Source organism: Pseudophryne corroboree, chromosome 6 (assembly GCF_028390025.1).
Source record: "Pseudophryne corroboree isolate aPseCor3 chromosome 6, aPseCor3.hap2, whole genome shotgun sequence".
NCBI lineage: Eukaryota > Metazoa > Chordata > Amphibia > Anura > Myobatrachidae > Pseudophryne > Pseudophryne corroboree.
Genome location: NC_086449.1, coordinates 590,017,300 through 590,030,080, shown reverse-complemented (window position 1 = coordinate 590,030,080; position 12,781 = coordinate 590,017,300). Strand labels below are relative to the sequence as shown.

Below are 12,781 nucleotides of genomic sequence, written 5' to 3'. Positions count from 1 at the left end.
ATTACAGTTGATAGCATTGTTGCTGTTATTTGTACGTGGTCGAAGAATAAAGCATCAATTAACATTCTGTAAGATCCTGTCTATGAAGTGAGATGGGATTTTTTGAAGTGACAGGTCCATGCTAATGTAATGTAGAGCAGTTTGTTGGGTTTTATACTGTATGTAAAAAACATACTACCTTTATAATGATAAAAAATCCATAAAATAGTTTGTTCTTCAGTATAAAGGATTCTATGACATCCTCATATTATATGTCTTTTATCTAAAGGTGGGTTTGTGTCTGAATGTAAACTCGGCATTCAAAATGAAGCCATTGTTGTAGTATTCACTATAATTACAGCATAAACAAGGCTGTTTAAGTACAATATATAATCTGATTTCCTTTCATTTACAGCACATGTTCTAGCACTTGATTTCTCTTAAGGGGTTGAGAAATCAAGGCCAACACCCATTATTTTGGATGCAAATTACAGGACTCTCCAGCTGGAGGAGCTAATAACAGTGTACTGCCTTCATTTGGTTACTGAGTAGTAACCTCAATAGTAGCATCACTAGCTCATATGAACGTGGTATTCCTAATCACGTCATTTACACACACACACACACACACACACACACACACACACACACACACACACACACACACACACACACACACACACACACACACACACACACACACACACACACACACACACACACACACACACACACACACACACACACACACACACACACACACACACACACACACACACACACACACACACACACGCCTGATATAGCCTGCAGACGTCTTTCTTCTGCACCAGTGTGCCTTAATCAATGTTCCCTACAAATTGAGACAAGTCCATAGGTGCTTTAGGTAGTTTTGTTATAGGTACAGAAATCATGGAAGCAGTATAGTGTAGTTTTGGCGAGTTCCTCGCTAAATTTAAAACAGCAATCAACTATAAAGCTGGTGTTGCTGAGATTACACTGCTTTTGTATTCTCGGAACCTATTACATAACTCTCTTTGTGTTATTGAAATACTTATAGAAAATAGAAATTGAGGCTCAAAGGGGCTGTTGTGTTTGTAGATGCCCTAAGAGACCAGTGCCGTAACTAGGCATTTTAGCGCTGTGTGCAAGAAACAGCATTGGCGCCCCCCCACCCCCCAGCCATGCAAGAAAGGGGCAGTGCGTGCCGTAGGAACGTGAAAAATATATAGGGGCGTGGACACAAAATAATGCCAATTCATACTACGGTGCACAGTAGTTTCCATTATTCAAATTACGCTAAACAGTAGCGCCACTACACCAGGTAGAGCCCCTTTTACACATTACAGCAGACAGTCCCCCTTTTTACACATTACGGCAGACAGCGTCCCCCTCTTTACACATTATGGCTGCCAGTCCCCCTTTTTATACATTACGGCAGACAGCGTCCCCCTTTTTACACATTACGGCAGCCAGTCCCCCTTTTTACACATTACGACATACAGCCAGGGGTGTATCTTCCCATTGGCCAGGATGGCACTCGCCAGGGGCGCCAGGTAAGGAGGGGGCGCCGCCTGGCTGTGCCACCCGCGGCCAAAGGGTAGAGAAGTAGTACTGTCAGACTGTACCTTGGGAGAGTCTGTTATTGCTGGAGCGGCGCTGGTGTCCGGCAGCACGGCATTTGTAATCAGACTCAAAATAAACTAAAGCTCCCAACAGCCCTTGTTGCTGGGAGCTCCCGGCAGCAAAGGCTGCTGGGAACTGTAGTTTATTTTGAGTCTGATTACAAGTGCGGTGCTGCCGAACACTAGTCTGATCACTAGTGCAGTGCGGTGCTGCCGGACACTAGTCTGATCACTAGTGCAGTGCGGTGCTGCCGGACACTAGTCTGATCACTAGTGCAGTGCGGGGCTGCCGGACACTAGTCTGATCACTAGTGCAGTGCGGTGCTGCCGGACACTAGTCTGATCACTAGTGCAGTGCGGTGCTGCCGGACACTAATCTGATCACTAGTGCAGTGCGGTGCTGCCGGACACTAGTCTGATCACTAGTGCAGTGCGGTGCTGCCGGACACTAGTCTGATCACTAGTGCAGTGCGGTGCTGCCGGACACTAGTCTGATCACTAGTGCAGTGCGGTGCTGACGGACACTAGTCTGATCACTAGTGCAGTGCTGTGCTGACAAACACTGGCGCCGCGCCGGCAGTAACAGTCTCTCACCAGGTACACAGCAATTATTATACAGCACAGTGCTATAGGTCTATTTGTTGTTGAAGATAATAAAATAGAGGCAGTGTTTTGGGGACGGGACTGTAGTACCTGGAAAACTACACGATTTTCATGCATGTTAGATGTAAGTAAGTAAGCGAAAACTTTAACTTGTTGAGTGTAATAAAGAAAATACACATCTTACCTATTTCAAGCCCAGGTTCAAGGAAATGTATATCAGTTAATTGCATAATTGATCATTTTATCTTGGAAGTGATGGCACCCTGATGTTTTTTTCTAACAGGAAGCACTTCTACCACCCAACTAATGGTGTTTGGTTAATGGCTGGGTCCATTTGAGGCTCATCTCACAGCATCTCATTAGCATTTCATTCGGGATATAGTCAAGATGCCGGCGTTTGGCATCCCGGCGGTCGGAAAGCTGACGCCAGCATCCCGAAACTGCTCGGAATGCTGATGCTGGCATCCCAACATAGATTGCGATGCAGAATGCCAAAATCCAGACCGAGTTGGTGACAAAGTCAGGGCCGAAACTAGGATTTTCAGCGCCCGGGGCAAGGCAGTAATTTGGCACCCCTCACCACCACCACCACCCCACCCCCCACAAATAAAAAAAATACAGAAATAAAATAAAACAGATTGTAATAAAAATACAAATTAACAGAAAAAATATAAAACGGCATGGGTGTATGGCAGGTGTATAATATACAGCAATGAGTACACTACCATCCCTCTATCACAGACACTAGTGCAGCATATGATATGAGGACTGTACACTGACAGTGCATGGAGGCAGCTGCAGCCAGGCATGGGTGTACGGTGCAATTAACTGACCTGGAGATGCTGCTCATTACACGGCAGGTGTGCGTGTCCCACCGGCTGGAACTTGTAGTCCCCCTCCCCTGTGTTATATAATGCACGAATGCGGCAGCTGCCTACCTCTGGCCCCGGGTGTCTCTCCTTATGCTGGTTGCACAGGCAGGTGGAGCAGTCATCACCCACAGCGGACTGCTGTTCACCGCACCCGGCTCTTCCTGCCCTCCTGCTCGCTGCACACGAAGCCCGGAGTGAGCCCGGGGCAGCCGGTGCTGATTGGCTGCTGTCATCACCCAGGCCCGGGGTGTCACTGCGGAGGCGTCGGCTCTCCCAGGTAGCGGCTGACAGTCAGTGCCCGGTACTTGGCTGGCCGTGGCGGTGTGTAATCTGTGCGCCAGTCTCAGCGGTTTATTCAGTCCAGTGCGTCCGGCTCCTTGCAGCCGCAGGGGGAGGCCGGTGTTAAGGTGTTAAAGTGACTGTCCTGGCACCCCCTCTGATCCAGCGCCCGGGTCACATTCCCCCCTAGCCCCCCCCTAGTTGCGGCCCTGCCAAAGTCACCACTGGCAAGCCGCATGGAAGGGTAAAGGTTTAGGCTGTGAGGGTGGGAGCGTTAGGCGGCAGGGAGGGAGATTAGCAAGGGTGGGTTAGGGTTAGGCACCACTGAAGATGTTGGGGTGGGCTGGTTTAGGGTCAGGCTGTGGGAAATGTGTATTAGGGTTAGGGGGGAGGGATGGTGTAACGTGAATACGAGACACTACTGTGAAGTATAGTGTGAATAAGGGACACTACTGTGTGACATAATTTGAATTGGAAGTACTATTGTGTCCATGCCCTTCACCCACAAGACCATGCCTCATTTCCAATACTCGCACCTTATTTCAAATGTGTGTAGGGGGCACCAACCCCTTACTTTGCCAGGGGCGCTCGGACCCATAGATACACCCCTGCATACAGCATCCCCCTTTTTATACATTACGGCAGATAATCCCCCTTTTCACACATTACGGAAGCCAGTCCCCCTTTTTACACATTGCGGCAGACAGAACAGAGAGATAGAGAGAGAAAGAGAGACAGACAGACAGACAGACAGACGCTTACCATCTCTCCTCGCTGGCAGTCAGGCTCCTCAGTGCTGGCAGATCCCAAGCAGGGAAGAAGGAGGAGGAGGGAGGGGGACTGGAGCCGCAGCAGCGCTATGTAATTGATAGAGGCGCCGCTGCAGCTGTCCCTCTGCTTCCGCATTGGCTGTCCGACTCCGCTGTGAATGCTGGGATGAGGGAAGCGCATCCCAGCATTCACAGCAGCGCCGGGCAGCCAATGCGTAAGGAGAGAGGGGGCTGCTGCAGTGGCCCCTCTACCAATTACATAGCGCTGCTGCGGCTCCAGTCCCCATCCCTCCTCCTTCTCCTCCCCTGCCTCCGACGCTGCTGCTCTCCTCCCCTGCCTCCGGCTTCTCCAGCGCGGCGCAACCAGCAGAGGCGGCTTGTAATGAGTCAATTTGACATCAGTTATTGTTATCAGTTGGGCAAAACCATGGTGGTCATTCCGAATTGATCGCTACCTGAAAATGTTCGATGCGCATCGATGAAGCAAAAAAAGGCACTTCTGCGCATGCGTATGCGGCACAATGCGCACGCGCAATGTATTTTCACAACGGCCGATGTAGTTTTACACAAGGTCTAGCAAAGCTTTTCAGTCGCACTGCTGGACGCAGAGTGATTGACATGAAGTGGGCGTTTCTGGGTGTCAACTGACCGTTTTTAGGGAGTGTTCGAAAAAACACAGGCGTGCCAAGAAAAACGCAGGCGTGGCTGGGCGGACGCAGGGCGTGTCTGTGACGTCAAATCCAGAACTGAACAGTCTGCAGTCATCGCAAGCTAGGAGTAGGTCAGGAGCTACTCTGAAACTGCACAATTTGTTTTTGTAGTCGCTCTGCGATCCTTTCGTTTGCACTTCTGCTAAGATAAAATAAACTTCCAGAGGGAGGCGGCTTAACGTTTGCACGACTTCTATAAACTGCTAGCGAGTCATTAACTCAGAATAACCACCTATGTGCACTGCAAGGGTGGGGGCAGATATAACATGTGCAGAGAGAGTTAGTTTTGGGTGGGGTGTGTTCAAACTGATATCTAAATTGTTGTGTAAAAATAAAGCAGCCAGTATTTACCCTGCACAGAAACAAAAACCCACCCAAATCTAACTCTCTTTGCAAATGTTATATCTGCCACACCTGCAGTGCACATTGGCCCTCATTCCAAGTTGTTCGCTCGTTGCCGAGTTTCGCTATATTGCGATTGGTCGCTTACTGCGCATGCGCAAGGTTCGCAGAGCGCATGTGCTTAGTTATTTTACTCAAAAGTTAGGTATTTTACTCACAGCATAACGAGGATTTTTCATCGTTCTCGTGATCGGAGCGTGATTGACAGGAAGTGGGTGTTTCTGGGCGGAAACTGCCCGTTTCATGGGAGTGTGCGAAAAAACGCTGGCGTTTCTGGGAAAAATGCGGGAGTGTGAAGAAATGGGGGAGTGTCTGGGCAAACGCTGGGTGTGTTTGTGACGTCAAACCAGGAATGAAACTGACTGAACTGATCGCAATGGCTGAGTAAGTCTGGAGCTACTCAGAAACTGCTAAGAATTTTCTATTCGCAAATCTGCTAATCTTTCGTTCGCAATTCTGCTATGCTAAAATACACTCCCAGAGAGCGGCGGCCTAGCGTGTGCAATGCGAACAACTCGGAATGAGGGCCATGGTTTTGCCCAACTGCTAACAAATCTTCTGCTGCAATCAACTCTGAATTACCCCCATAGTGACCATAATTACATTGCTGGTATATTACATCAGTGCAGTAACTTGCAGCATTGTGTAGTAGGAGAATGCCTGAACACGTCGCTGTGATTTTAAGAGTTTTTAATTATAACAAAAGTTTAAAAAAAAATGGCATGTAAAAGCCATGTCCTCTGTCCTCACAGTACACAACTGGACTAAATGTATTTGTAACATAAAATATTATAATCCAGAAAATAGTTACTGAAATGAAATGAAATTAAATGGGTATAGTGAGTATTTCCTTGCTGTACAAGTTAGATTTGGGTGGGTTATATTGTTTCTGTGCAGGGTAAATACTGGCTGCTTTATTTTTACACTGCAATTTAGATTTCAGTTTGGACACACCCCACCTAAATCTAACTCTCTCTGCACATGTTACATCTGCTTCCCCTGCAATGCACATGGTTTTGCTCATTAGAGAAAGATTTTGCTTTTGCGATCCATGCTGAATCAGGCCCATAAGATGTAATGGTCAAGCTATGTAACAAGTGTCATAAAGAACATGCGGGAGGCAAGATATAAGAATGCACAGTTGGGCAAATTGGGTAGACAAGAGGCCAAGATAAGGGAGGGCCCAACAAATCAGAGTGCGCATTCTAATGGGGAGACAGTGGGAAGTTGGAAAACAGGTATTTAAATAAGGTAAAACACTGAGGCTTTGATGAACAAGTACAATATAAATGAGTATTGAAATAATTAGTCTTATTGGATGTTGAAATGCATTCTATAGGTGTGGTGCAATGTGGGAGAAGTCTAGAAGGTGGAAGTGTAATGTGATGATTAACAGCTGAAAATATAGGCGCTGGTCATTGGCAGAGCAAAGATCATGGGAGGTGAGTGTAGAGTGAGATGAAATCAAAGATCGAGAGGGATGAGAGGAAAGTCTAAGGACTTTGTAGATGAGGGAGAATAGACATAAATAGTTTAAAATTCATTCTGTAAGGAACGGTGAGCCAGTGAATGTTATAGCAGTTCTTGGAGGGGGAAGCAGAGTGGCAGAAAATCAATCTGTGATATTGGGGATGGTTTCAGTTGGGTAGAGATGAGTGAGAGGGAAGCCATACAGGAGGATGTTGCTGCAATTAAGGTTAGAAATAGCGATAGACTATGTAAGAGCTTTGGTAACATCTATGTCAGGAAGGGTTTAATCCTGGAAAAGTCACAAAGCTAGAAGAAACAGGAGAGAGACTTGATGTGGGCAATGAAAAGAGGGTAGAGTCAATGATGACATCAAAGCAGAGCATAGAGTAGACCACAGAGAAATTAAGAGAGATGTGAGAGGATTCAAGACTCTACATGTGGGCAATATAGTAATGCAATGTTGAGCCTTAGCATTGGGACATACAGGATGATATACAGCTGGATACAGGAGAAAGGAGAAAATGAGAGAGATTTGGGAGGAGAGGTAGATTTTGGTTTCATCAGTATAGCAGAGACCAAACAATGGGGTAAATTTACTAAGATTCGTATTTTCCCGTTTCAGGTCAAAGTTCAATCACGAATGACATCGAAAGTGTAAAACTGCAACTTTTTGAATTTATTACGACTAATTTACTAAGCTGTCGTATTCGGATTTTTCTTTTGTTCCGATGTCGATGTCATTCGTGTTTTTATTTTTATTTTTACGGCAGTGATTAGCAAAACACTGCCGACTTTTTAAAAATGAATCTCGGCCGGATCTGTGTGATCCGTGCTGGGGTTCATTTTTTTTTTTTTTTTTTAAATTAAACCCTGTAAAATCACACAAAAAAAATGCGTGGGGTCCCCCCTCCTAAGCATAACCAGCCTCGGGCTCTTTGAGCCGATCCTGGTTGCAAAAATATGGTGAAAAAAATGACAGGGGTTCCCCCATATTTAAGCAATTAGCATCGGGCTCTGCGCCTGGTCCTGGTTCCAAAAATACGGGGGACAAAAAGAGTAGGGGTCCCCCGTATTTTTAAAACCAGCACCGGGCTCCACTAGCTGGACAGATAATGCCACAGCCGGGGGTCACTTTTATATAGTGCCCTGCGGCCGTGGCATCAAAAATCCAACTAGTCACCCCTGGCCGGGGTACCCTGGGGGAGTGGGGACCCCTTCAATCAAGGGGTCCCCCCCCCCAGCCACCCAAGGGCCAGGGGTGAAGCCCGAGGCTGTCCCCCCCATCCAATTGGCTGCGGATGGGGGGCTGATAGCCTTTTGTCAAAATGAAAAGATATTGTTTTTAGTAGCAGTACTACAAGTCCCAGCAAGCCTCCCCCGCATGCTGGTACTTGGAGAACCACAAGTACCAGCATGCGGCGGAAAAACGGGCCCGCTGGTACCTGTAGTACTACTACTAAAAAAATACCCAAATAAACACAAGACACACACACCTTGAAAGTAAAGATTTATTACAAACATCCACACAAACATATACACATACTTACCTTATGTTCACACGCAGGTCGGTCCTCTTCTCCAGTAGAATCCAAGGGGTACCTGTTGAAAAAATTCTACTCACCAGATCCAGGGTCCCAGGCTCCTCGTAGCATCCTTTTGTAATCCACGTACTTGAATAAAATAACAAAACGGAGACCCGAGCCACGAACTGAAAGGGGCCCCATGTTTTCACATGAGACTCCTTTCCCCGAATGCCAGAAACCCACTCTGACTTCTGTCTAAGTGGGTTTCTTCAGCCAATCAGGGAGCGCCACGTTGTAGCACTCTCCTGATCGGCTGTGTGCTCCTGTACTGACTGACAGGCGGCACACGGCAGTGTTACAATGTAGCGCCTATGCGCTCCATTGTAACCAATGGTGGGAACTTTCTGCCCTGCGGTTGACCTAAAGTGACGTCACCGCTGAGCAGAAAGTTCCCATCATTGGTTACAATGTAGCGCATAGGCGCTACATTGTAACACTGCCGTGTGCCGCCTGTCAGTCAGTACAGGAGCACACAGCCGATCAGGAGAGTGCTACAACGTGGCGCTCCCTGATTGGCTGAGGAAACCCACTTAGACAGAAGTCAGAGTGGGTTTCTGGCATTCGGGGAAAGGAGTCCCATGCGAAAACATGGGGCCCCTTTCAGTTCGTGGCTCGGGTCTCCGTTTTGTTATTTTATTCAAGTACGTGGATTACAAAAGGATGCTACGAGGAGCCTGGGACCCTGGATCTGGTGAGTAGAATTTTTTCAACAGGTACCCCTTGGATTCTACTGGAGAAGAGGACCGACCTGCGTGTGAACATAAGGTAAGTATGTGTATATGTTTGTGTGGATGTATGTAATAAATCTTTACTTTCAAGGTGTGTGTGTCTTGTGTTTATTTGGGTATTTTTTTAGTAGTAGTACTACAGGTACCAGCGGGCCCGTTTTTCCGCCACATGCTGGTACTTGTGGTTCTCCAAGTACCAGCATGCGGGGGAGGCTTGCTGGGACTTGTAGTACTGCTACTAAAAACAATATCTTTTCATTTTGACAAAAGGCTATCAGCCCCCCATCCGCAGCCAATTGGATGGGGGGGACAGCCTCGGGCTTCACCCCTGGCCCTTGGGTGGCTGGGGGGGGACCCCTTGATTGAAGGGGTCCCCACTCCCCCAGGGTACCCCGGCCAGGGGTGACTAGTTGGATTTTGATGCCACGGCCGCAGGGCACTATATAAAAGTGACCCCCGGCTGTGGCATTATCTGTCCAGCTAGTGGAGCCCGGTGCTGGTTTTAGAAATACGGGGGACCCCTACTCTTTTTGTCCCCCGTATTTTTGGAACCAGGACCAGGCGCAGAGCCCGATGCTGGTTGCTTAAATATGGGGGAACCCCTGTCAATTTCCCCCCCATATTTCTGCAACCAGGATCGGCTCAAAGAGCCCGAGGCTGGTTATGCTTAGGAGGGGGGACCCCACGCAATTTTTTTAAAGAAAATAACCACTTTCCCACCCCTTCCCACTGATATACATGCACGGATCTCATGGATCCCTGCATGCCTATACAATCACGGATTAAAAAAGCAGGTCTGTTTTTTTAAAGCACTTTTTTACGAGTTGTAATTTTTCACGGCAGTGTTTTTATTTGTTGCTTTGCACTTCTTAGTAAATGACCGAGATTCATACTTAAACAGCCGCGTTTTGACCGATGGTGTATTCATTCGTGATTTTTTCCTAGGACTTCCAAAATATTACGAATGCCCTCATCACTGCCGTGATTATTGCTTAGTAAATTACCGAGATGACACTTTGATGAAAAAACGGCATCTCGGTCAAAATCGGGACCTTAGTAAATTTACCCCAATATGTTTAGTTCACTATGGTAAGAAATGTGCAGTGAGAAGAGTGGATGACAGAGTCTTATGGGCCCCCAAAGGCTAGAGTAAGTAGAGTAGGAGCTGGAGGTAGTTCAGAGAAGGAGCTAATGCAGGGGTACCTAGTGAGCCAGTAGCCATCTTGGCCACAAAGACCAATGGAGTAAGTGGTGTTAAGGAGCAAAGGGTGTTGAAAGCAGCATATTGTTCCAGGAACATGAGCAAGTAGAAATAACCATTAGATTTGCCAGACAGAATATCGTTGGTCACTTTAATAAATGGAAGCCAGATTTGAGTGGGTCAAGAATGGAGTAAAAGGATGGGAACCTTGTAAGGGCTCATAGACAAGTCACTCAAGTAATTTGTAGATAATGAGAGACTTTAAATTGGGATTAGAAGATTTATTTGAGCATAGATTTATTTGCGCATGCATTGATTGAAGAGCAATAGAGCAAGGATGAGGGTTTGAAACCAATGGGAGAGTACAAGATCAAGGGGTCAGGTAGATGTGGGATAACATGACACAGGACCATGATTTCCTCCAGTCACATTAAGAGGTGAAGCACACTTTTGCAAGTAACGTGCTGATGTTTTTAGCTTGCCAAAGGCTGTGAATAGTTAGAGCGGTGGTTGAGTGGGGGGCTCAGGTGGTGTGAGTGCAGATATACAGAGAAACAATCAGATTGCAGCATGACAGAGCAGTGTTAGGAGAAGAGTTGTTGAAGGAAGACATGGTAGGGTCAAAAACATCAAGATTATGTTAGTGTGTGTTATGGAGTTGTGTAGGAGATGGGGAGAGGCTGAAGGAAATCAGGGTGCTGTCAAAGAAAGGGCAGGTTTAATTGAAAAAGTTGGAGCTAGCACAGAGTTTGGAAAAGGCTCAAGTAAGTGGGTGGGGGAGAAAGCCCACTGGGAGATGCCAGTTGAAAAAGAGAGGAAGAGAAGTTTGACAGTAACAGAGTTAGTTGGTTGGTTGGTTGGTTGGTTGGTTGGTTTATCAGTAGTGATATCGAGATCACTATAGATTTAAGGGAGGATAAAAACAGAGGAGCCAGGCAGTAAATATATCAAACAATTGGAAGACAGGGTCAGGGGGCTGGTAGATGACGGTAATGTAAATGGACTTCAAAGGAGGAAAAGGAGAGAAAGAGGCAAAATGATCCAGAAGATGCAGTGATGAGGATGCTCACACCTTTCATTTGTCAGTCTCCTTGTCTGAAAGAGCTATAGGAGAAATTATGTTGGATGGGGAATCCCAGGTTTCACTGGGGATGTAGTTACATTATCAATATTCACAAGGTCGACAGTCAGAAAGGGCAGCATGATGTCGAACTAATGCAATCTGCAGCATAGTAACTGTCTGCTTTACAATTTTAAACATTGTGGCAAAGTATCTTGATTAAAGTTTTTAATCCGACACTTACAATGCTGCAAATTGCATTAGTAACATGTGGTCATCCCCTGTTTCACACTATGCTGCCCCCAGTGGTGGGTTGGGCCTTTAGGGCAGGGTACCATGTTCCCCTCACCCCCAGGCCATTACATTTTTAATGATCCAGGACCGCTTGCTTTCTGGCCGCTTTGTGCTGTACCATGAGTAACCCCAGGCTGCAGTAAATAGAGATCTAGCAGAGCAGCAGAGGCTAACAGGCTACTGAAAGATGGCCACTGTTAACTGATGGGGAGCCAGGTTTCCTTTCTCAAGAACCCAAGGTGCTGGAGAGGGTCAAAAGGGGTCTGGGCTTATTAGGGTAAAGAAGATGAATAGTGGTGAGTAAGGGGTACTATTGTGACAAAATGTGGATAAGGGGTACTACTGTGTGGCATAATGTAAATAAGGATAACTTCTGTGTGACATAATGTGAATCGGGCATCACTGTGACATAATAATAATGTGAATATAGGGTACTACAGTGGTATAATGTGGATAAGGAACACTACTGTGTGGCATAATGTAAATAAATGGAACTATTGTGATATAATATGAATAGGGACACTACTGTGTAGCAAAATGTGAATAATGGGCACTACAGTGTAACATAATATAAATAAGGGGCACTAACGTGTGGAGCATCGTGAATTGTGGGCACTAATTTATGGCATAATGGGAATTGTGGGTGTTCTTGTGTGGTGTAATACTGTGTGGCATATTGTTAGTAAGTGGCACTACTGTGTGGTATAATCTGAATTGGGGCTACTGTATTACAGGTCATAACATATGTACAATTGATTTGTCCTATTACTGATGTATATATAACTGTATACAGATGTGACAAAGTGGGCTGCATTCAGAATTCAGTGGTCGGGATGATGGCAGTCAAAATCCTGGTGTGGGATTCCTGACACGCACGCAGCCAGAAAGCCATCGCCGGAATTCCGACATCAGTCAAAATACCGATGCCGGAATCCCAACAGCGGGCATCTGGATCGTAAGTATGCCAGGGGACTGTTAAGGTTGGGCCGCAGGGGGGCATTAGGTTTAGGCATGGGGGGGGGGGGTAGAGTTAGGCTGTGTGTGTGGGGAGGGGGTTAGGGTTAGGCTGCGGGGAGGGAGGGTTAGGTTTAGGCACCACCGGGGAGAGTTAGGGTTAGGCTGCAGGTGGGGAGAGTTAGGAGGGTTGTAGAAGGGGGGGCGGAGTAAGTATACTTACTGAACCCCTGTTGGGATTCTCACCATCA

General features: G+C 46.7%; 1 long non-coding RNA gene across 3 annotated transcripts in view; it reads left to right on the top strand.

Moving 5' to 3' along the window:
* The window catches only part of LOC134933045 (uncharacterized), a 164,962-nt gene that overhangs the window by 68,499 nt on the left and 83,682 nt on the right, over nt 1–12,781 (top strand). The window lies entirely within an intron of this gene.